General features: G+C 43.1%; 1 protein-coding gene across 2 annotated transcripts in view; it reads left to right on the top strand.

Annotated features, from left to right (window-relative positions):
* Positions 1 to 3,954: 3,954 nt before the first annotated feature.
* Positions 3,955 to 22,879, top strand: part of Fam168a (family with sequence similarity 168 member A) — a 128,850-nt gene continuing 109,925 nt past the window's right edge. Inside the window, exon 1 of one of the 2 annotated variants that reach the window (XM_090348390.1) lies at positions 3,955 to 4,112. The gene's annotated coding sequence lies outside the window, so the exon portion shown is untranslated. The remainder of the gene's footprint in view (positions 4,113 to 22,879) is intronic. The other variant, XM_090348389.1, reaches the window with a different exon arrangement.

The following is a 22,879-nucleotide window of genomic DNA, read 5'->3' as shown; positions in this document are numbered from 1 at the left end:
TGAATATAAAAACATCTTTTCAAGTAATGAAATTGGCTTAATAAATTCCTTAAGGAATTTCATAGATTCGTGAATGTTGAAATAGTTCTCAGTAAGAGGTTGATCTCTGGCTTGGCAGAGATCTGACGAGTAAAATCTCATTGTAGAGAAAGGGATTGGGCTATGACACATTACACTCTTTGGAGCACTTTCATAGCCACGGGGTTATTGAATTCTCCTAACAGCCTTATGAAATGGCAAGGCAGGAAACATCTCTTCCACTTTGCAGATAGGGAGACTGAGGTTCAGATGAGTTGAAGGCATTGATTGAGAACCACCCTGCTCATGGCAGACTATAATTTAGAATCTGCTTTCTAGATTTCAAGCCCAGTTAGCTTCTACGTGCTGTTTGCTCTTCTTCTTGGTCATCATGCTTTATTTGCTGGCTAGACTGGAACTCCTTTCTGAATTTTTTTTTTTTTTGGTGAATGGTGGGACTTGAACTTTGGGCCTGGGTACTGTCCTTGAGCTCTTCAGCTCAAGACTAGTGCTCTACCACTTTGAGCCACAGTGCCACTTCCTAGAGTTTAACAGTGATTTGGGATCTGTAGTAGGACCTCTAACCAGGCCTGGGGTTTGTTTAGTTCCTAAACTTCTGTGAGAAATGTGGCCAGATGGACAATATGAGTAACTTTCCTTTCCATCCTTATAATATTGAAGCAGGGGGGAACATGGGTGAGAGTCATTCAAAATCAACAGTCTTGACTGGGAACATGGCTTAGTGGTAGAATACTCACCTCACATGCATGAAGCCCTGGGTTCTATTCCTTAGTACCACATAGACAGAAAAGGCCAGAAATGGCACTATGGCTTAAGTGTTAGAGTGCTACCCTTGATCAAAAGAAGCTCAGGGACAATGCTCAGGTCCTGAGTTCAAGTCCCAGGACTTAGCCAAAAAAAAAAAAACAAACCCAAAAAGATGACTCCAGGGCATCTTCATATCTTCTGTTCTGTTGAATGGTCTACCTTTGGTGTAGTCCGGCCCCTAGAAGGCATTCTCCATGTCCACACTATTAGAGCAGTCTACCATCTGGTCATACAGACCAGCCCCCTGCCCCCATAGAGACTCATACTTACAGATGGCATTAACCCTTCTTCCATGGGTGAGTTTTACAGACCCAGTGTAAGGTACTATTAGCAAAATGACCAGGGCCTCAGAAAATTTATCAGGAGAACCCTGAAGAAGAGGCGGCACCTGTGCCTCTGCTACATGTCCCAACTGTTCTTCTGCAACTGGTAGAGATGCCTGGGGCTGTTTCCTGAAAGCCCACCACCGTCAGTCTCACCTCAACTAGTGGAGGCAGCCCCTGAACCTGTGGACTTTGCCTCAGGCCTGTAGCTAGTATTACAGGCATGAGCCACCAGTGCCCAGCTAATATGTTCCTTATTGTAATCAGAAAGGCTTGGTGGCCATTACAACACTGTCCTGAAATGCAATGGAAATAAGTAAATTGTTTAATCAATTGCTGTTTCAAACTTTCACCATGACGACTCTTAAGTCTTTGTCATTGTGGATTCTGTCCCCTGTTGCACGTACAGTACCTTTTTTTTTTGGTGTGTGTGTGTGGAGGGGGGGGTCGATTGAGGAACTTGAACTCTGGCCTGGGTGCTGTCCCTGAGCTCTTCAGCTCAATGCTAATGCTCTACCACTTGAGCCATTCCTGGTTTTCTGGTGGTTAATTGTAGGTAAGAGTCTCAGGGACTTTTGTGTCTGGGCTGGCTTTGAATCGCAATCATCCAATATCAGCCTGAGTAGCTAGGATCACTGGTGCCTGGCCACAGTGCCTTTTTGTAACCTGCTATTTCTGTAGCTCCAGGAAAAACTCAGATGTCCTTTCTCAGATCAGTTCACACTAAAAACTTTGGACAGTCTCACTACCACTGTTCAAAGGTTCCACAGTTTGCCCTGAGTCTCCTCCAGCAGCTGCCATGGCCCCCTTCATCATTCCCATTTTCAACAGGAAGTAGCCAGAGCACAGTTCGACTGCCTCCATGTCACTATAGCAGTCAAGAAAAACTTGGGGTGGGGGATGAAGGAAACATCATCCAACATAAGGCAACAGCTGTTCCAGAGGTGCCAGGAACCTGGAAAGGAGAAGTTCATCAGGAAGATCTGCTGCCAATAAGAAGGTGAGACAAAAGCCTGGCTTTGGTCACTCCTGGGCTGACCAATCCACACAGGGCAGAAGCGTGAGAATGACCTTCTGGATCAAAATAACGGTTATAGACTCTGTGTCTGGACTGTGTATAAAAACTGCAACATCTGAGGATGGATGTCAGGATGTGTATATACTATTCCTGTCCTGTGAAAACAATCTGATGCCAGTGTAATGAACGACTTACTTGGTCAGTAGGTTAAAAGACGAAGCTATGAGATGAGGACCGGGGATAGTGAGGGACCTCTGCTAGCAGTTTCCCCAGATGTACTTTTGGGGAGCAAAGATGGTTCTCAAAACTAGGTGAGCTCCACACTTTAGCAGGCTTAGTCTTATCCATAACAGTAGTGGGCTTAATCATTCTGTTTGTACTATTCCGTTAAGTTTGCTAAAAGATGATGCTCTTTCCGGCTAATGTATTACACATATTATCGATACTATCCACTAGTGGATATTCTCAGAGGAAGGAATAAAAAATCTGCCATCATCAGAACTACTTCAACCTGAGATGGCCAGAACCAGTTTGCAAGTAATTTTCAAGAAACGAACCGTGGGTGTACACGGGCCCTCAGAACACCTGTGCTCTAACGGATAAAGGGATGGGGAACTCCGCTAGGGACTTCTCCGACTTTCCCAGGGCTGGTCGCTTCTTTCTAGAGTGTTTCCCACCACATTCTAAATTGTTCTATTATCTTTTCAAGGCATATTCTTTTTTTTTTTTGTTTTTTGCCAGTCCTGGGCTTGAGCTCAGGGCCTGAGCACTGTCCTTGGACTTTCTCAAGGCTAGAGCTCTACCACTTGAGCCTCAGCACCACTTCCGGCTTTTTTCTATGTATGTGGTACCAAGGAATCGAACCCAGGTCTTCATGCATGCTAGGTAAGCACTTTAACCACTAGGCCAAACTCCCGGCTTAAGGCATATTCTTAAAAGAAATGGGGTGCACAAGTACAATGCTTTCTTTTTTTTTTTTTTTTAAACGTTTGGGTTCAAGTTGCCAGCTGTCCACAAATTTGCAAGGAGAAGTGAAACAGCTGCTGCATTCACTCTGGCGTGAGATGGTGGCAACAGAGGATGGAGAATCACAGGTGATCTACCCACCCAGGCCTGCGGTCGGTGGGTTGGAATATTCCTTCCCCCTTTCTCACTTTTTCTTAACATGGAGGAAGGAGCAAGAACCGCATCTCGCAGCATTTCGCAGGAACCATACTCTCTGGGAACTGTAGTACGGGGTTTTGAGATGGAGCAGGAAGGAGGCGGGTAGGGGCAGTGAGCATCATGGGAAATGTAGTCTTTAGAGCGGCGGTGGGTATTCTTGTAGACTGGACGCCTTCTTCTAGCTTTGCCACCTGGCTTCGGGACTGCGGAATGGCTTCCCTTGCCTGGGAGAGGGACTTTGAGTCTACCAAAGCCGCCGACAGATTATCGGCTTTCATTCCATTTTTCGTGACCCGGGGGACAGGGCGCGGGTCAGTGGCAGTGGCGCGCGCGCGCAGCCGGAGGCGCAGGCCGTGCGGGCGGGAGCAGAGCATGCCGGGAGTTGTGGTCTGGGCGCGCTGAGGCTGTGGGACGTGTCGCGACGCCTCGCGGGCTCCTCCTCCCCCGCCCTTCCTGGCGGTCCCCGCCCCCGCCCTCCGCCGCCCCCTCCCTCCGCCTCCTCCGCGCTCGCCCGCAGCCGAGCGTCCCCTCCCCCACCCGTCGGGCTCCGAGGCTGCTACTGCAGCGGATCCCGAGCCCAGCCGCTGAGGAGGAGGAGGAGGAGGAGGAGGAGGAGGAGGAGGCTCCGGTCCCCGCGCGCCATCCGCCGCCCTACTGGACACGGGCGAGGGAGCGAGAGCGTCGCCACTGTCGCCTCCAGAGAAGACAAGGGCACCGCCGCCTCAGCCGCCGCCGCGGTTTTCTCCTGCTGTAGCTCCCGGGTGAGGAGACCCTTCCCCCCCCCGCCCCGTCCCCTCCCCGGCGCTCCGGTCCCGAGCCCGGGCGGGGGGTGCTGGGGCTGCGGGGCCGCCGCGCGGGCTGGGGGAGGGGGCCGGGACGCGGTGGAACGGCGGGCCGGCGAGGGAGGCTGGTCCCGGCGCGAGCTGGGGGGGTGGGTGTGTGTGGGGGGGCCCGGGCCGGTCTCGAGGGCTGCCGAGCACGGGCGGGGGGGGGGCTTGGCGTGAGGGGCCGGGACGCGGGGTGTGGCGGGGGAGTCGGAGTGGAATTCGGGATGTCTTGGGGCGAGGTTGGAGCGGAGACGGGGATGGGATGGCCTTTCGTGGGGGAGGGGACCGGGCCGAGGCGGAGATTTGGGGCTGGCCTGGGGCAGTTGACAGCTTGGGTTCCGAGCCCGGGCGGGAGGCCGGGGCGGGGGCCGTGCAGCCGGCTGGAGGGGACCCTGGGGAGTGTGGATGCGGGGACCCGGGACAGGCTGGGAGGAAGGTGAGGGGCACGGCAGGGGTCGAGACCTGAGCTTAAAGTGGGCGGGTGTCATCCGTGGACGGTGGGATGTGTGGAGACTTCGGAGAAAAAGCGCGAGTTGGCAGAGGGCAGAAGGGGTCGAATCTTCCCCCCCCACCTCCCCTGGAGGGGGCGGGTGAGGCTGCAGTAGGAGCTGGGAGGGATGAGACTTGGATGGAGAAGCCCGTGGTGGGAGAGGGTGAATTGGGAGTGGGGCCCCGAATGGGAGGCACAGGGATTGAAATTGGGGGTGGGGCATGGCGGGACGGGATCTAGAGTGGTCTTAGAATCCCTGGAAGGGGGGCAGGGGCGCCCCGGGTGTAAGTCGGAGGCAGGGAACACTGAAAAGATTGCGAGGTTGGACTCCCTTGAAAGAATAGCGGCAGGTGGCGAGCAAGGTTGGGGGATGGTACCTTGAAGAAAATGCCCCTCGGCCGGCCGTGGTGGCAGAGGGAGTTTTGGAGAAGTAAGGTCTGGTGAGATGGTTGCCGGTGGCGAGGTGGCACCGGAGAAATGCAAGGTGTGGGAGAGCCGGAGTTGTGGGGAAGAATGGGGCAGAGAGGATGGAGAGGAGAAGGGAATGGGTTATTTTGGAGAGGAAGGATTGGGATGCCCTCCAGGAGATGCTGGAGGTTGAGGGGTTGGAACCCTTAAATGGACAGCTTTGGTGGCTGTTTGGGGGAAGGGCACTGATGAGGTCGTTGGAAGGGACTTTGAAGGAACAGAGAAGGCACATTACAGACCGGCTAGAGGACATCTTAAGCTGTCAGTTTGACCTTTTTGTTTTATTTGGAAGTGGTCGGCCCAAAGGGTAAAGTTGAGAGGGGCTGAAGGCAGAATTAAGGAAGGGAGGATATCTTCTATTATTCCTATAGCATAAAGAGGAAGTTGAAGGGAAAACCTCCCCGCAAAGGTGGGTGGGAGAAGATGAAAATGGAATGTGATATAATCTTTTTGTATGCTGTCCCTGCCTTCTCCTTTCCCCTTCTCCCCTGCTTTCAAAACTAGTCCCAGAATTTGGAATTTAAATAGATTTGATGAGCTGGGGGTTGATAAGGGTGCATTCCTTCCTTGAGAACTGATGAATTAGACTGAAAAATAAGAGGCAGAATTTATTTTCTAGGCAGGCAACGTGCATGGATGCAGAAAGAGATTCGGCCTTTTCCCCCCTCTTAAAATTGATTGCTTGAAGACTCCATTTATTGGTGTCCTGGTTTGCAAGGCAATTAGGCCCATCATTGTACTGCAGGCTAATAATCCTGAGATGAGTCTTGGCACCACCGCTTTATGTAAACAGAGAGAAGACAGGAAATATGGAAATGTCATAAATATTCATTGGTGAGATGGTTTGGTACTGAGGGAGTTTTTTATTTGATTCTTTATTTTTTACATTGCTTGATAAGATTTTAAATAATTGGAGTACTTCTATAGATTGAATTTTCTTCTGAAGGAATTCAGGTGATCAGAATTTTGTCAGATGTAGATAAATGAAGTATATAGGGTCATTTTTATTTTATTTTTAATGGATGATGTTGATATAGGCAAATTGTATTAACTACAGAAACAATATCTCCATCTATTTATCAGAAATTTGATTTAAAACTTAAGAGATAAGCACATATACGGACAGAATGCTGATGATGGAAGGTAGAGGAATGTAAATGGAGGGAACATCTTTAGTGAAACAGTTTCCTGGACTTAATTGCATTAACTATGATACGTTAAACATGAAGTGGCTGTTGATTAGAGCTCAGACTGAGGGAAAATGAGGAGAGATGGTAAAGGATAAAATTGGCACCAGTGAAGTAAAAATAATTCTTTTTTGTTTTTGCTGAAGCTCCAGAGTTCAGCTAAGAAACAAGCCATTTTCCCTGTTTTTTTTTTTTTTTTTTTTTTATAGTTGAGCACATAAAAATAGCCATTTCAAATCTTCTGTTTTGTTCGTTTGGTTTTTTTTTTTTTGTAGTTCTAATGGGCAAAATGATGAAGGTTGGATTTATCCTTAGAATTGAGAGTGTTTTGTTATGAGAAAGCTTTCTGTATTACAATAAAAATCAGGATTGAGCAGTTACCTGTAACTTGATGATAGTATAATCAAACTAATTCAAGTATTTCTCCTTATAACTTTACTCTGGGGTCCAAGAATTGCTTTTGTGAATCTGAAGGAATAGTATAGAGGGTAGGGTATTTATATTTGAAGCTCTAGCTTTTGAAAGCCTAAATGAAATTAATCACCTGGGAGAAATTGTTTTTTTCTTCCTACAGCCATGTTCAAACTCTGAAGTAGTAATGTCTGTAAAGTGTTTAGAATCTACCTTATTTGACCATCCAAACACTCTGGTGAAAAGGAAGTGGAAAAGCAAATGGAAGCAGACAGAAGCCTGGGTGGGATGAAGTCAGGGGTCCTGCCTTCCAATCTCAGTTCCACCTCTTGAAAGCTTCATGACTTTGGTTTCTAACCCCTTTATACTCAGTGGTGATGGTTGCCCAACATTGTCATTGTGCTTAATAGGCTTAAAATGGTAAAACAAAACAAAACACATTTATACTTCACAGGGCTGTCAAGTGGAACAAATTAGTTCCTGTCTCAAAAAATGTTGTGCATATATGAAAATGTCTGTTTAATGTTTGTTTACTGTCCCTTGCTTTAGTGCCAAGGGAAAATGAAAATGAGCAAAAAGCAGTTGTCAAGGAGCTCCCAGTGTCATGGGACAAATAGACAATTTAAATGTAGCCAAAGAAGTGAGGCAAAATGAATGCATGGTTTAGAATGTGGATTCTGAAACTTTCTCACCACCATGAGCTGTGTGACTTTGGTCAGAGTAAGCTCATCTGTGAAGTGGGGGAATAGACCCCACCTGGTGGGGGTGTTTTATAGATTAAACAGAATACTCCAAGAAACATTTAACACAAGTTGTTACAGTGTACATTACATGAAAACAGTATCAGTTATTATTATTAGAGAGCTAGGCAGAGATTAAAATGGTAAATAGCCTTGTATGCCCACCTGAGTTATTAGTATTAGGGTATTCTATTACTTTTTATGGAGGTACTACTTTGTATTTTGTTTTATTATTATTACTATTTTTTATCAGTTGTGGGCCTTGAACTCAGGGCTGAGGCGTTGTCCCTGAGCTTTTCTGCTTAAGACTAGTGTTCTACTACTTTGAGCCACAAAGCCACTTCTGTTATTTTGTATTAAGATACTATAATTTGGGGTTGGGGATTTAGTTCAGCAGAAGAGTCCTTGCCTGGCAAGAGCAAGGCCCTGAGTTCGGTCCCCGGCTCTGGGGGGAAAAAAAAAAAAGATACTATAATTTATTTATTTAACCTTTGCTTAGGAATTTTTTTTTTTTTTTTTGCCAGTCCTGGGGCTGAGACTCAGGGCCTGAGCACAGTCCTTGGGCTTTTTCCTCAAAGCTAGTGCTCTGCCACTTGAACTACAGTACCACTGTCAGCTTTTCTATGTGTGGTACCAAGGAATTGAACCTGGGGCCTTTGAACATGCTAGGCAAGCACTCTACCACTAGGCCAAACTCCCAGCCCCCCTCCTTTTTTTTTTTTTTTTTTTTTTGGTGAGGTCCTGCAGCTTGAACTCAGGGCCTGAGTGCTGTCCCTGAGATTTTTTTGTTCAAGGCTAGCACTCTATTACTTGAGCCAGTTCTACTTCTGGCTTTTTTTTGGTGATTAGTTGGAGATAAAGAGTCTCAAGGGTTTTCCTGCCCAGATTGACTTCCAACTTTGATCCTCAGATCTCAACCTCCAGCTTGTTCAGGATCTTTAAACAGTTCTTCAGATGTTAAGAAAAGTACTAAACAGATGTCGGGTTAGCTGTGAGCTTCCACATCTATAAAAAACAAAACAAAACAAAACAACCCCCCAAAAACCTGCTTTTGAAGGTTAAATGATTTAAGATTATACAGCCAGGGGGCCGGGAGTTTGGCCTAGTGGTTAAAGTGCTTGCCTATCATGCATGAAGACCCGGGTTCGATTCCTCGGTACCACATACATAGATAAAAGCCAGAAGTGGTGCTGAGGCTCAAGTGGTAGAGCTCTAGCCTTGAGAAAGTCCAAGGACAGTGCTCAGGCCCTGAGCTCAAGCCCAGGACTGGCAAAAAAAAAAAAGAAAAAAAAAAAAGAAAAAAAGATTATACAGCCAGTAAGTGGAAGAGTCTGGGTTATAGCACAGAATTGATTCTCCAATCCTCTTTGTATCCTTTTAAAAAGTGTACACATATAAAAGTATGCAACATGAATTGACAATTTAAATAATAAGACAAAGACCTATGTACTTGTTACCATTTTAAAGTACTAGGGCTTGAATTCAGGACCTCTTAATGATTCTATGTTCCTGGTGTGGCTGGTACTCTAAAAGATGAGCTATGCCTCCAACCTTGCTGGTTATTTTAGAAATGGAGAATCTGGGACTTTTCTTTATGGGCTATCTTTGAAAGGGTAATGCTCTGAGTCTATCTCCTGAGTAGCTTGTGCTAGCCTTGAACTTCCTGTATCAGTCTGCAGAGTGATTTTAACTGACTGCTACCACACACAGCTGTAGTCCAAGGCTCCCAGCTCCCTACTTTTTTTTTTTTTTTGCCAGTCCTGAGGCTTGAAATCAGGGCCTGGGCACTGACCTTGGACAGGTTTTGCTCATGGCTAGCACTCTGCCACTTTTGGCTTTTCCTGTCTATGTGGTACTGAGGAATTGAACCCAGGGCTTCATGCATGCTAGGCGAGCACTTTACCACTAGGCTATGCACGTATGTTGGTGGCCCCAGCTCCTTACTTTTTTTTGGGGGGTGGGGTGGGTCACGGGGCTTGAACTTGGCCTGGGTGCTGTCCCTGAGCTCTTCAGCTCAAGGTTACCCCCTACCCCTGAGCCAGCCCCCACTTCCTATTTTCTAGAGGTTAATTGGAGATAAGAGTCTCAGGTCCTTTTGTGTGTGGGCTGGCTTTGAACCTTGATCCTCAGTTCTCAGCCTCCTGAGTAGCTGGAATTACAGGTGTGAGATACCTTGCCCAGCCCTACTTTTTTTTTTTGAACTCAGGGCACTGTCCTTGGGCTTTCTCAAGGCTAGTGCTTTACCGCTTGAGCCACAGCATCATTTCCAGCTTTTTTTTTTTTTTTTTGTGGGCCATGGGGCTTTCACTCTGCGCTGTCCCTGAGCTCTTCAGCTCAAGGCTACCACCCTACCCTTGAGCCCCACTTCCCGTTTTCTAAAGGTTAATTGGAGATAAGAGTCTCAGGTCCTTTTGTGCTTGAGCTGACTTTGAACTTGGATTCCCGATCTCAGCCTCCAGAGTAGAGTTAGGGTTACAGCGTGAACCACCGTGACCGGCCTCCAGCTTTTTCTATGTATGTTGTACATAACGAGGAATCAAACCCAGGTCTTTGTGCATCTAGGCAAATGCTCTACCACTAGGCCAAACTCCCGGCCCCCCTCCCTACTTTTTAAGCTATAAAAAGTTTATTTTACTGGGAACTAGTGGCACATACCTGTAATCCTAGTTACCCAGGAGGTTGAGATCTGAGGATCATGGTTCGAAGCCAGCCAGGGAAAGAAAGTCTGTGAGACTCCTCAAAAACTACTCAGAAAAAGCTGGAAGCGAATCTGGGCACTGGTGGCTCATACCTGTAATCCTTGCTATTCAGTAGGTTGAGATCTGAGAATTGTGGTTCAAAGCCAGCATGGGCATGAAATTCTCTTGAGACTCTTATCTCCAGTTAACTACTGGAAAAGCAGAAGTGGTGCTGTGGCTCAAGGGGTAGGCCTGAAGAGCTCTGGGACAGCACCAAGAATTCAAGTGGTAGAGTTCTAGCTTTGAGCCAGTGATGCTCAGGGACAGGGACAGTGCTTAGGCCCAGAGGTTAAGCCCCAAGACCAGAAAAAAAAAAGCTTTATGTCTTCCACCAATAAAATAATAAAAGTATAAATGTATATGATCTAAGTTGAATATTACAAAATAGAAACGAGGATTATTTATAATCTTCCTACCCAGTAAATTTATTAAGGACCAAACTCAGGGCTTTCAACAAGCTAAGTGTATACTTTATCACTGAGAGCACCCCAGCCCCATAATACTTTATATTATGTTATATATGTATATATTATGGAATATAGGTATTCTAGATAGCTAAAGAAAGTTAATTTGCCTTTATGCATAATCAGATTACCCAGATATGAATCCATCATAGTTGGAAATAGAAATAACTTGAGTGAGCTCTGAAAAGACACTGCTTTTGAACATGTTTTCAATGATAACCTTTTTGTAAATTCTAGATTGTATTTTGTATTTGGTCTAAAACTTCATGTTAGGCCAGGAGTTTGGCCTAGTGGTTAAAGTGCTTGCCTAGCATGCATGAAGACCCGGGTTCGATTCCTCAGTACCACATACATAGAAAAAAGCCGGAAATGGTGCTGAGGCTCAAGTGGTAGAGCTCTAGCCTTGAGAAAGTCCAAGGACAGTGCTCAGGCCCTGAGCTCAAGCCCAGGACTGGCAAAAAAAACAAAAAAAAACAACAAAAAAAAACTTCATGTTAATTTTTTATGTCACTTAAACTTTTTTTTTTTTTGCCAGTCTTGGGCTTGAGCTCAAGGCCTGAGCACTGTCCTTGGACTTCTCAAGGCTACAGCTCTAGCACAGCACCACCCGGGTCTTCATGCATGCTAGGCAAGCACTTTAACCACTAGGCCAAACTCCCGGCCTTTTTTTTTTTTTTTTTTTCTATGTATGTGGTACCGAGGAATCGAACCTGAGTCTTCGTGCATGCTAGGCAAGCACTAGGTCAAACTCCCGGCCTAAACTTTTTTTTTTTTTTTTAATGTGTTTTGTGATCTTTAATTTAAGATCCTTCCGCTGCATCCCACTGAGGGCTGGGGTTATAGCCGTGTACTTACATGCCCTGCTCACTTAACTCTTGTGGTCCGGAATTTTATGCATCTTTCTTCTTGTAGAAAGGTGCAGTCTGTGGCATTGGTCCTTATTTGATTGTGTATAAGGATCTGCCATCTGAATACAGAAAATATCACCAATAGAAACATGCATCAGAAGCTGAGAATCTAAATGCCAAGAATTGAGTTGATAGTTCAAGGAATTTGAAATCTATACTGATTAATAATCTGTTGGAGCTTTAGTTTACTTAACTGTAACTTTGGGCTCAAATAAGATAAGGCATGTGAAAGTACTTTGTGTGTGTGTGTGTGTGTGTGTGTGTGTGTGTGTGTGTGTGTGTGTTGGTCCTGTGGCTTGAACTCAGCCTGGGTACTGTTCTTGCGCTCGTGTTCAACCCTAGTGCTCTACCACTTGAGCCACAGCTCTATACTTCCATCTTTTTGGTGATTACTTGGAGTTAAGAGCTGATGGCTCATGCCTGTAATCCTAGCTACTCAGGAGGCTGAGATCTGGGGATTGCAGTTCATAACCAGCCTAGGCAGTAAAGTCCACGAGACTCTTATCTCCAGTTAACTACCAGAAAACTGGAAGTGATGCTATGGCTCAAAGTGGTAGAGTACTAGGCTTGAGCAAAAAGAGCTCAGAGACAAAGCCCAGGGCCTGAGTTCAAGCCCCATGACTGACCACAAAAACAAAAACAAAATAAACAAAACAAAATAATCTCATAGACTGTCTTACTCAGAGTAGCTTTAAATTACCATCCTCAGAGCTCAGCCTCCTATGATTATAAGTGTGAGCCACCAGTGCCTGGTGAAAATACTTTTTAAATTGTAAAGAACTACAGGGGCTGGAAGTTTGGCCTAGTGGTAGAGTGCTTGCCTAGCATGCATGAAGACCCGGGTTTGATTCCTTGGTACCATATTGCTTGTTTAAAGAGATTTATCTTCCCAGTGGAGGAGGGAATACACGAAGGGTCAGTTCAAAGTTTCTTTCTTGAAACTCAGATAGTTGAGTGTTGTAGGCTAGAGGAAGTGCTAAAGGACCTCCTCATGGTGAATTTTTGGGACCTAATTTCATATTAACAGTTAAAAGTGAAACAGTTAAAGTTTTATTGAAGTGGAGGGCATAGTATACATTGTTTTCTTGCTATTATTCAAGCAAATAGTCATTTGTCTATTAGTTCTCGCCTAGCTTTTGGTATTATTATAGGGACAGTGATAAAGTACATATATAAAAGGGAAATAATATTCCATTGTTGGGTTGATGGATGGGTTAAGTGAGATAAAGACAGAGTACCTTGAACAAGGGCTGGCACATGCGTTGTTGGCCCTTAATTATAGTAGATATTATGGGTATTTTTTATTTTACCTGTGAGTTATTGAGGGCTACCATTTCTTCCAACCTGCTGTTTTTGTTTCTCAGTATTTTCCTGGGCTAAATCTTTGCAGGTTACATTTGGAATGTAAATATACTTTACATATGTATAACAATTTTTTGTTGCTTTGCTGGGACTTGAAGTCAGGGCATAGGCAATGTCCCTGGTCTCTTTTGCCCATGGCTGGCATTCTGCATTTTGAGCTACCTCCAACTTTTGTTTTTTGCTGGTTAATTGGAGGTTAAAAGTCTCATGGACCAACATTCATGCTCCAGCTATCTTTGAACCGCAAACAGATTCAGCCTTCTGAGTAGCTAGGATTACAGGTGTGAGCCACCAGTGATCATCGGAGCTTTGCTACTGAATATAGATTATGGGTTTTATAAACTATGATTCCTGTTTATCAGGAAGTTTTTTTTCTTTTTTTTCCTGAGACAAGGTCTTACTATGTACCCGAGGGTATAGGAGTGTATCACCATGCCAAACAAGAAGGACCTCTCTCTCTCCCCTCATCTTGCTGTATAATACAGGCTGGCTTTGGACTTATTCTAGAGTGTAGGCTGACCTCAACTTCTCTTATTTATTTATTTACTTACTTATTTACTTTGTGGGTCATGGGGCTTGAACTTGGCCTGGGTGTTGTCCCTGAGCTCTTCAGCTCAAGGTTGCTGGCCTACCCTTGAGCCAAGATCCACTTCCCATTTTCTAGAGGTTAATTGGAGATAAGAGTCTCAGGTCCTTTTGTGCCTGGGCTGGTTTTGAACCTTGATCCTCAGATCTCAGCCTCCTGAGTAGCTAGGCTTACAGCCACTGCACCCTGGCCTGACCTCAACCTGAGTGCTGAGATTTAATGTTTGCATAAGAGATTGGGGGGGGGGGCAAAAGAATTACAGGAGTTTAGACTCAGGTCCTTTTGCAGGTCACAGGCAGGTGTCTTCCCACCTGAGCCATGTCCCACCCCATTTTACTTTTGCTTTCTTCTGTGATCTCCCTTTTTGTCTTTGCAAGCCTGGACCATTTTCTTCCTACATCTGGAATGATCCCACCCAGCTTTTAGAAAGTTTAATTGAGATGACGTCTTGGCTTTTGCCTAGTCCTTGAACTTCAGTCATCCTAATTTTAGTCTTCTAGTGGCTAGGATTACAGGTGTAAACTATTGGCATCCAGTTCAGGAAATAACCTGGATCTATGGAAATAGCTGATATTTAGGAGGAGATCACCGTAATTTCTTAGTGAATGTTGATATTTCTTAGGGTTGGCTGTCTGGCTCAATGGATTTTTCTTTTCTTTGAGTAGTCTTTCCCATGTACTGATGATTCTCAAATCTCTGTCTCCAGCAGGAACTCTTTTCTGAGCACAGACTTAGTATCTACTACCTACAGTGCAATTATACAATACAACTATTCTAGTATTTTTAAGTTTAATATGCCTAAGACAGAACAATATTCTTGCCTACTTCTAATTTTCTTCTTTCTGCATTTCCAACTCACAAAACGTTACCTGTTCATTTGTTTTTGTCCTAACCCAAAAGAATTTCCATCTTATCCCATCATTCAAGTTGTAATTCTATGTGGTTAGTTTTTTCTTCGCTCTTATAGCCAAGTGTATGTTCTAAACTCTCCATTCCTATTATTACCATCTTAGTTCAGCCTATTCACTTGACAAGTTTCTGTCTTTCACCTAGCAGTCAGAATGTGCACCAAATTGGTACATACGGCCATGTTACTGTCCTACTTAACTACCTTCATTGGATCCTTTTTATGGCATATGAGGGCACCTATATCGGGGTGGGGACTATATGTTCCTGTCTGATTTTCCATCACTAATCATACTGAGCAGCAAAATGCCTCTACTTGGTTCACAGGGAGCATCACAGTGCATGCCTCTGTCCAGTACCTGCTTGATTTTAAGAAAACTGCTTTTTAAATTTTTTTTGGCTAGTCCTGGGGCGTGAATTAAGAGCCTGGACACTGTCCTTGGGCTTTCTCAAGACTAGTGCTCTATCACTTGAGCCACATTCAATTCCGGCTTTTTTTGTGTATGTGGTACCAAGGAATCGAACCTAGGGCTTCATGTGTGCTAGGCAAGCAGTCTACTGCTAGGGCACACTCCCGGCCAAGGAAAATAACTTTTTGTCCTTAACTGTAATTTTTTGTGAGGCAAGAAATATGCTCTAGTTCATGAACATGATGTCTTTTAACTAAACCTAGACAGGATAGATGATAAAATAGCAGCATGATGTTCTAATGAGGAATACAGTAGAATTTTTTCCCCCCAGATGTGGGATTTCATTTATTTAGAATTGAATTAGAATAAATTATATTAAGAGGGCCTTTGCTGGGTGCTGTTGGCTTAGCTCATCTTTGTAATCCTAGCTACTCAGGAGGCTGAAATCTGGAGGATTGAGGTTTGGAGCCAGCTGGACAGAAGTCTGAGAATCAAAATCTCAAGTTAGCCAGCAAAAATCCAATCTGAAGGCATGGCTTTAGTGGTAGAGTACCAGCTGAAGTAGCTGAACAGCTATGATGCCTGGAGTTCAAACTCTGATACTGGGGGGGGGGGGGGGGAAAGGGCTTTGATAATGATGTATGGTATATGATAGAAAATTCAAAAGTAGAAGACAACACGATAGTGTGTTTAGGATTTGGCAAATACTTTCTGTAAAAATATTTTACATTTTTTTTTTTCTTGCTGGTACTTGTGGTTAAACTTAGGGCCTTGTGCTTGCTAGGCAAGTGTTCTACTACTAGAGCCAAGCCTCTTAGCGCTTTTGAGCCACTTTCCTCTGAAATTTTCACACTATATCGAAATCCATTAGTCCATGTGGAAAATTGAGTAGATCTTTCATTCATGCTTGATTTTCTCAGTATCATTCATTGGTCATTTGGAAAATGGTTCACGAATTTTACTGTAGCAAAATATCATAAACCAGGTAGTTTAAACAACAGAAATTTAGTATCTCACAGTTCTGGATCCTACATAAGGTGCTAGCATGCTCATTTTCTGATGAGGGCTTGCTTTCTGGTTTGTAGATAGTCACATTTTGGTGAGGTCCTCACTGTGTTCTCACATGTGTGGGGTGCAGTATTGTTTTAGGGGAGCACATGGTAGCACATTCAATTTTTCTTTTCCATTTTCTTTTCTTCTTTTTCTTCACTTTTTCCTCTCTTCCTGTCCCTCTCACTTGTCTGCTTGTTTATTTATTTTCGATTTTTGAATATAGACTGGCCTCAAACTGAGGATCCTTCTGCCTCTGCCTCAAATTCTGAGATTACTGGGATTACAGGTGTGCCTATACTACCACACATGAGTTTGTGTTTCTTCTTAATAAGGGCACTAATCATGACCTCATCTAAACCTAAGAAAAATAATCTAAGCCAAATTATCTCCCCAAAATTCTGTGTCTCAATATCACCTTGAGGGGGTAGGATTTTTTTTTTTTTTGTCGGTTATGGGGCGTGAACTCTGAGCCTGGGCATTGTCCCTGAGCTTTTCAAAGCCCAAGACTACCACCCTACCCCTTGAGCCACAGCTCCACTTCTGGTTTTCTAGTGGTTAATTGGAGATAAGAGTCTCATGGACTTTAGTGCTAGAGTTGTCTTGAACCGTGATCCTCAGATTTCAACCTCCTGAGTAGCTAGGATTACAGACATGAGCCACTGCACCCAGCTGGGGACAGGTAGGATTTTAAGATGAATTTGGAGGAAGAGACAATTCAGTCAATGGAACTGATTTACGCTTCTAAATGTTGACATTTTCTATTGAATAATGTAAAAAAAAATCACATTTGCTAATATCGCCACTGATCTCTTCAGACAAGTCTTTTCTAATTTTCTCTTGAAAGCTCAAATTTTATCATTGGCAGCAAATACTGACAGTTGTTTTCCTTGAAGTGACAGTCTCACATTGTTCATTTTTGAAAAATTTCTGCCAGACATCCAAATCTGAATATAGTTTGTCTGCCAGTTGTTCTTTGAAGTAAAAATGGTGTTTCTTAAGAAGAGCTAGTTCAGCTTGCAACTCAATCACCCAAGTGTTTTAAATGCGTTTCCTTGAGACAGTTCTTTTCCTTTGATTTGCAGCCTAAATGCTTTGCATCTTGTTCTATCATAGAGATTATTAGAAAGATACATAACATAGTTAAAGATTAGATTCAATAAAATGTGTAATTCTTGCAGTGTCATCTGAAGTGTTCCTTGTTGAAACTGGGAGACGATACTATTGTACTTTGATGTCTCTGCCTTTATTGAATGCAAGTTGATATGTTTTTATTTAAGGCTTTTTTTCTCTTTCTTCTCTTCCCTTCCTCTTCTCTTTTAAAAACATCGTTTTAGTATGTAGCTTATATTGGACTTGAACTTATGATCTTCTTGCTTCAGTTTTCTGAGTGCTGGAATTACAGCATTGTGTCTACTACAGGGATATTTCTTATTTGGGGAGTAGGTGGTTATATCATATCAAAAAAATTTTTTTAAGTCATTGGCTGCTGATGGCTCACACCGGTAATCCTAACTACTCAGGAGGCTGAGATCTGATGAAGTAAGCCAGGGCAGGAAAATCTGTGAGACTCTTACCTCTGACTACCAAAAAGCTTGAAGTAGAGCTATGGTTCAAGTGGTAGGATTGCCAGTCTTTAGTGAAGAAGCTTAGGGACAGTGCCCAAGCTCTAGTTCAAGCTCAAGTAATAAGCAAAAATTGTTTTGAAAGTCGGCATAAATTTTTTTTTTTTGCCTTGGGTTGCTAGAAGCAAAGAACATTAGAGTTGAGCAATTTCACAACTTTTTCTGGATGTTAGATATCAGTAGGCTTCTCATTTGTTCTCCAGGTTGTGAGGGAAAAGTATAAAGTGACCTTTTAAAAGAGCTGTGCATAACTGCCTAAAAGTTACTGAAGTTACTCTTCAGTTATATTTCCTCTGCTTTGCCCTATTTTTCTTTAAAAAAAGAAAAAATAGCGCTCTACCACTTGAGCCACAACAGTATTTCCAACTTTTTTGTTTATGTGGTACTGAGGAATTGAACCCAGGGCTTTCACATGCTGGGCAAGCACACCACCACTAAGCCACGTTCCCAGCCCTAAATAGGGATAGTTTGACTGCTCCTTTCCCTATTTGAATCCTTTATATGCCTTTCTCTTGCTTTATTGCTCTGGCTAGGAATTCCAGTGTTTTGCAAAGCAGTTGAAAGAGTACATCTTGCCTTGTTCCTGAATTTAGAGGAAATAGTTCTAGTTTTTCCACCATGTAGTATGCTATTGGCTGTAGGTCTTATATATTGCCTTTTTTACATTGAGGTATGTACTTTCTATTCCTAGCTTATCTAGAGTTTTTTTTTTTTTTTTTTTTTTTTGGTTGATTATGGACTTGAACTCTAGGCCTGTGTGTTGTACCTGAGTTCTTCAGCTCCAGTCCAGTGCTCTCTGCTCTACCACTTGAGCCGTAGTGTCACTTTTCTCCAGAGCTTCTTATCATAAATGACGTTGGATTTTGTTGAACATCTTTTCTGCATCTATTGTGATGATCATGTGATTCTTGTTTTTGGCTCTGATAATGTGGTATATTACATACTTTCACTTTTAAAATGAGGAACTGGACACCGATTTAGAAACTTGACTTGATTCACTACTAGGAATCAGTTTATTCCAGGTTTGTATGATATACAAACCTTTTATCCTTTTCTTAAGCTAGACGCTTACACATTCCTACATATATATTTGTATGTGAATGTACATGTATGTTTGTGTATATACACACAAATACATGTGTGTGTATTATGTGTATATTACTAAAGACAGAATTTCACTATGGAGCCAGGTTGGTATTCAACTTCCTAAGTAGCCTAGGCTGACTTGGTTCTGCCTTTATTTCCCATGTGTTGAGATTACAGATGGCACTCGTTTTATAATTAACATTTCATTTGTATGAAAATGTATTTTGAAATGGTAGTGAATTTGGAAATATCTTGTTAGTCTTTGGTATTTAAACTAGTTTAAATGTGAAACGAAATTGGTTAAGGGAAGAACTCTGTTGTGAGAGTAAGAATCACAGTGGTTGGCATATGATAGATGCCCAGTTATGCCAGCTAGTTTTCATTCCATTTTCAAACTTTATGCATTAATTTAGCTGTCTGAAGGGATTTACCTTGCCCTCTGTGGTAGAATTCAGTATAAGACAGCTGTTAGGTAGTGAGCCTCAGGTTTTTCATCCGAAAATAGAGTTGCAACTGTTATTGTAAAGAGGATTTTCCCCTTTCTTCTTTAATGGGACAAACCTATGCCATGCTTTTGTGTTTTCTTATTCTTACTACTCTAGCTGGCGGTACTTTGTATTGTTGGGAGCCAAGGAAACTGGGGGCCATTTTCTTGTCTCTTCTGTGCATATTTGGGCTGGAGGATTGTCTGAAGGTTTCCTGTGAATGAAGTGGGTTTGCTGAGTTCAAGTTCTTCCTCCTGGGTAAACCTAGGAATGACCTCCTGGGGAGTAAGGAATGACTTACTGGGGGAGTAAACAAATAGGAAAGAGCAAAGAAAACTGGAAAAAGCAAAGAAAACTGGTGAGTTCTGCTTGTCAAGTGGTCAGGAGGTGGAGAACAGTTGATTCTTCATTTCCCCTTTCTCCCCTGGAACATGCACACTCCAACACAAAGGGAGCTCTAAGATGGAGGTCTGCATTGTAATTTCCTAGAAATGACTGCTTCTGGTAACTGCTCATTCAGTTTGCACCTCTTTGCTGCCGTGGTTGAAACAATGGGAACAATGAAGCCATTTATCTGATAGCTGTAGCCTCAATGGGATGTTTGTTTTAATAATGGTATAATTTGCTGGGCTCATAAATTGTGATTTTATTCTCATGGAAATAATTGCTTGGTGGTATTTGGATTCTCAGGTCTCCTGTTGTGGATAATTTCACTAACATTCTGGCTGACAATTTCTTTTATTCCAGACTTCCTTTTAGATTTCTCAGGCTGGTTGGCTAATTAGCCAGTGCAGAGCCAATTTTCTTTAGTTTGGGGTTGGCAGGTGGTTACTAGGTAACTAGAGAATCTTCTGAAAGAAGAAAATTCTGCTTAGGGTCTCAGGGCAAATACCAGGTTTATTCTGATTATCTAGAATTAAAAAATTGTATCAAAGCCAAAACAAAATGAAAACTTTATAGTCATTCAAACGTTTCCCATGATACTGGTAATGGAGTATTAATATGTTTGTGTTTTGATTTTTTTTTTTTTTTGCCAGTCCTGGGCTTGAACTCAGGGCCTTAACATTGTCCTTGGACTTCCTCAAGGCTAGAGCTGTACCACTTGAGGCTCAGCACCACTTTTGGCCTTTTTCTCTGTATGTGGTACTGAGGAATCAAATCCTGGTCTTTGTGCATGCTAGGCAAGCACTCTACTGCTAAGCCAAACTTCTGGCCCCTGTGTTTTGAACTTTTGTCTGTGTACTTTTACTAGGAAAATCTACAGAGGGCAAGGGATGATCATAGTGACTGTGTGCTGAACAGTACCCTAGATGGTTTACACACCTTATCTATCAGTCTTAATGAGAACATTGAGAAGTAGGTATTCTTTCCAAATTAATGTAAGTTCTTTCCAAAAATTTAAGTTCAAAGCCAGTGCCTCACACCTGTAATCCTAGCTACTCAGGAGGCTGAGATCTGAGGATCGTGGTTCATAGTCATCCTGGGCATTAAAGTCTCTGAGACTCTTAGCTCCAATTAACCACTAAAAAATGGGAAGTGGGGCTGTGGGCTGTTCATCGAGGGGTAGGGAAGTACCCTTGAGCTGAAGAACTCAGGAATAATGCCCAGGCCCAGGGGTAGGGCGGTAGCATTGAGTTGAAGAGCTCAGGGACAGTGCCCAGGCCCAGAGTTCAAGCCCAGTGACCCATGCACACAAAAAAATTAAGTTCAAAGAGATAAGTACATTAAGACATCCCAGCTTATTAGTGACAGGCCATTTACCACATTCAAAGCTCTTACCAGGTTTCAGTTACATTATAAGACACTCTGAAGGTACATTTGTTTCTGTGAAATGCTTAGATATTACAGTAATTGACTATTTTTTGTGTGTGCTGGATTTGGGGCTTAAATTCCAGGCCAGGCCCCTTTCCTTTGGCTATCTCCCTCAAGGCTGGCACTCTACCAGTTGAGCCACAGCTCACTTTTGGCTTTTTGGTGATTAATTAGAGCCTCACAGGCTTTCCTACATGAGCTGGCTTTGAACTGGAAATCTGATAGGATTACGAGCATAAACCACCAACACCTGGCAGAATGAGTGAGTCTTTATTTCTGTATGTGAATTCGGTGGTGAATACATTGCCATGTCTTCATTTGGAGAGGTGCAGGTGGCTGGCAAGTGGGGGATCTGTTTCCCTGGATTAGAAAACTTAATTTTATGGTTATATTCAGGTTGTTCCTGAAAATTGATTCTGTTTAGTGTTTCAGTAATGAAGATGATATTTTTCCTCTGTGGAACATCAACCTAAATTTTCATTGTGTTTAATTATTGATATATTTCAGTGCTGCAGTGTATTTGGTTGAAGAATTTTTTCCATATGAAGAAAGGCTTCTTTCTTTTGGTACTGCACTAGTTTATTTTTCTGTCAGCATACGGTTGGTTTGTCTTCACTACAAGTGACTGTGTTAGGTAATCGTTATTATTCCCTTCACTGTTGAGTATTTGGATAGAGTAGTTGATTTCTAGGACAGTATTAACTTGCATTTTGTATGATAGTAAGAATTTTTTTGTTGTTTGAGTTTTTGGAGTTTGAACTCAGGGCTTTTTGCTGGCCAGGCAGGCATTTTACTTTATCTCTTGAGCCATCTATCCAGCTAAGAATGTATTATGGTTCTTTTACACCCTTTGTATGAAGGCTGTACAGTGATTCAGTAAGCATATGAATTTCCATAGGCCTTGATTGAATTAGTTTGGGTTGCTTTATCATATCAATCATAATAACCTAGACTGACATTCCCATAATTCTCTTTGTAAGTTCTTTTTTTAAACTAATATGTTTATTGTACCAATTGATAACTATTGGGGCAGGAGCATTTGTATTTACTGTATTCAGCTCAGAACTAAGGATGACAATGGCAATAGCTAATTAATGATAATTCTAACTAATTAACACTGTGCTATATACCAGGCATTGTGCCAAGGACAATATTTGACTTTTTCTTTCTTTTGGGGCTTGAACTCAGGGCCAAGGTACCTTCCCTTAGCTTTTTTGCTCAAAGCTGGCGATTTATGACTTGAGCCACAGCCCTACTTACAGGTTTTTGGTTAATGGAGATAAAAGTCTCATGGACTTCACTGGATGGACTGGCTTCGAACCATGATCCTCAGATGCCAGCTTCTTTTTTTTTTTGTGCCAGTCCTGGGCTTGAGCTCAGGGCCTGAGCACTGTCCTTGAGCTTTCTCAAGACTAGAGCTCTACCACTTGAGCCTCAGCACCCTTTTCTGGCTTTTTTCTATGTATGTGGTACCGAGGAATCAAACCCGGGTCTTCGTGCATGCTAGGCAAGCACTCTACCAGTAGGCCAAACTCCCGGCCAGATGTAGCTAGGATTACAGGTATGATCCACTAGCATCTGGTGCAATATTTGTCTTATTCCTCATTATCCCCATTTTGTAGAAGAGAAAATTGAGTCTCTAAGGATAAAAGTAATTACTCAGTCTCACAGATGATGAAGGAATGCAGCTGTGATTACAACCCAGTCGGATTGCAGAACCTTCATACTTAACCATCCTTCGCTATATAGATTTAACCATCCTTCACTATATAGATCTTAGAACAACTTATCTGCCTATAGGTAGATATAAAATACTTTTTTTCTTTTCTTTTTTTTGGGGGGGGGGCAGTCCTAGGAAGAAGACAGGCCTGAGCACTGTCCCTGGACCCTTTTTGCTCAAGGCTAGCACTCTGCCAACTTGAGCCACAGCACCACCTCTGGCCTTTTTTATGTATCTGGAGACTAGGAATTGA

Source organism: Megascapheus bottae, chromosome 16, assembly GCF_031878675.1.
Source record: "Megascapheus bottae isolate mThoBot1 chromosome 16, mThoBot2.hap1, whole genome shotgun sequence".
Taxonomy (NCBI): domain Eukaryota; kingdom Metazoa; phylum Chordata; class Mammalia; order Rodentia; family Geomyidae; genus Megascapheus; species Megascapheus bottae.
The sequence above is the reverse complement of the archived record's forward strand: the minus strand, read 5'-3'. Positions and strand labels throughout refer to the sequence as shown.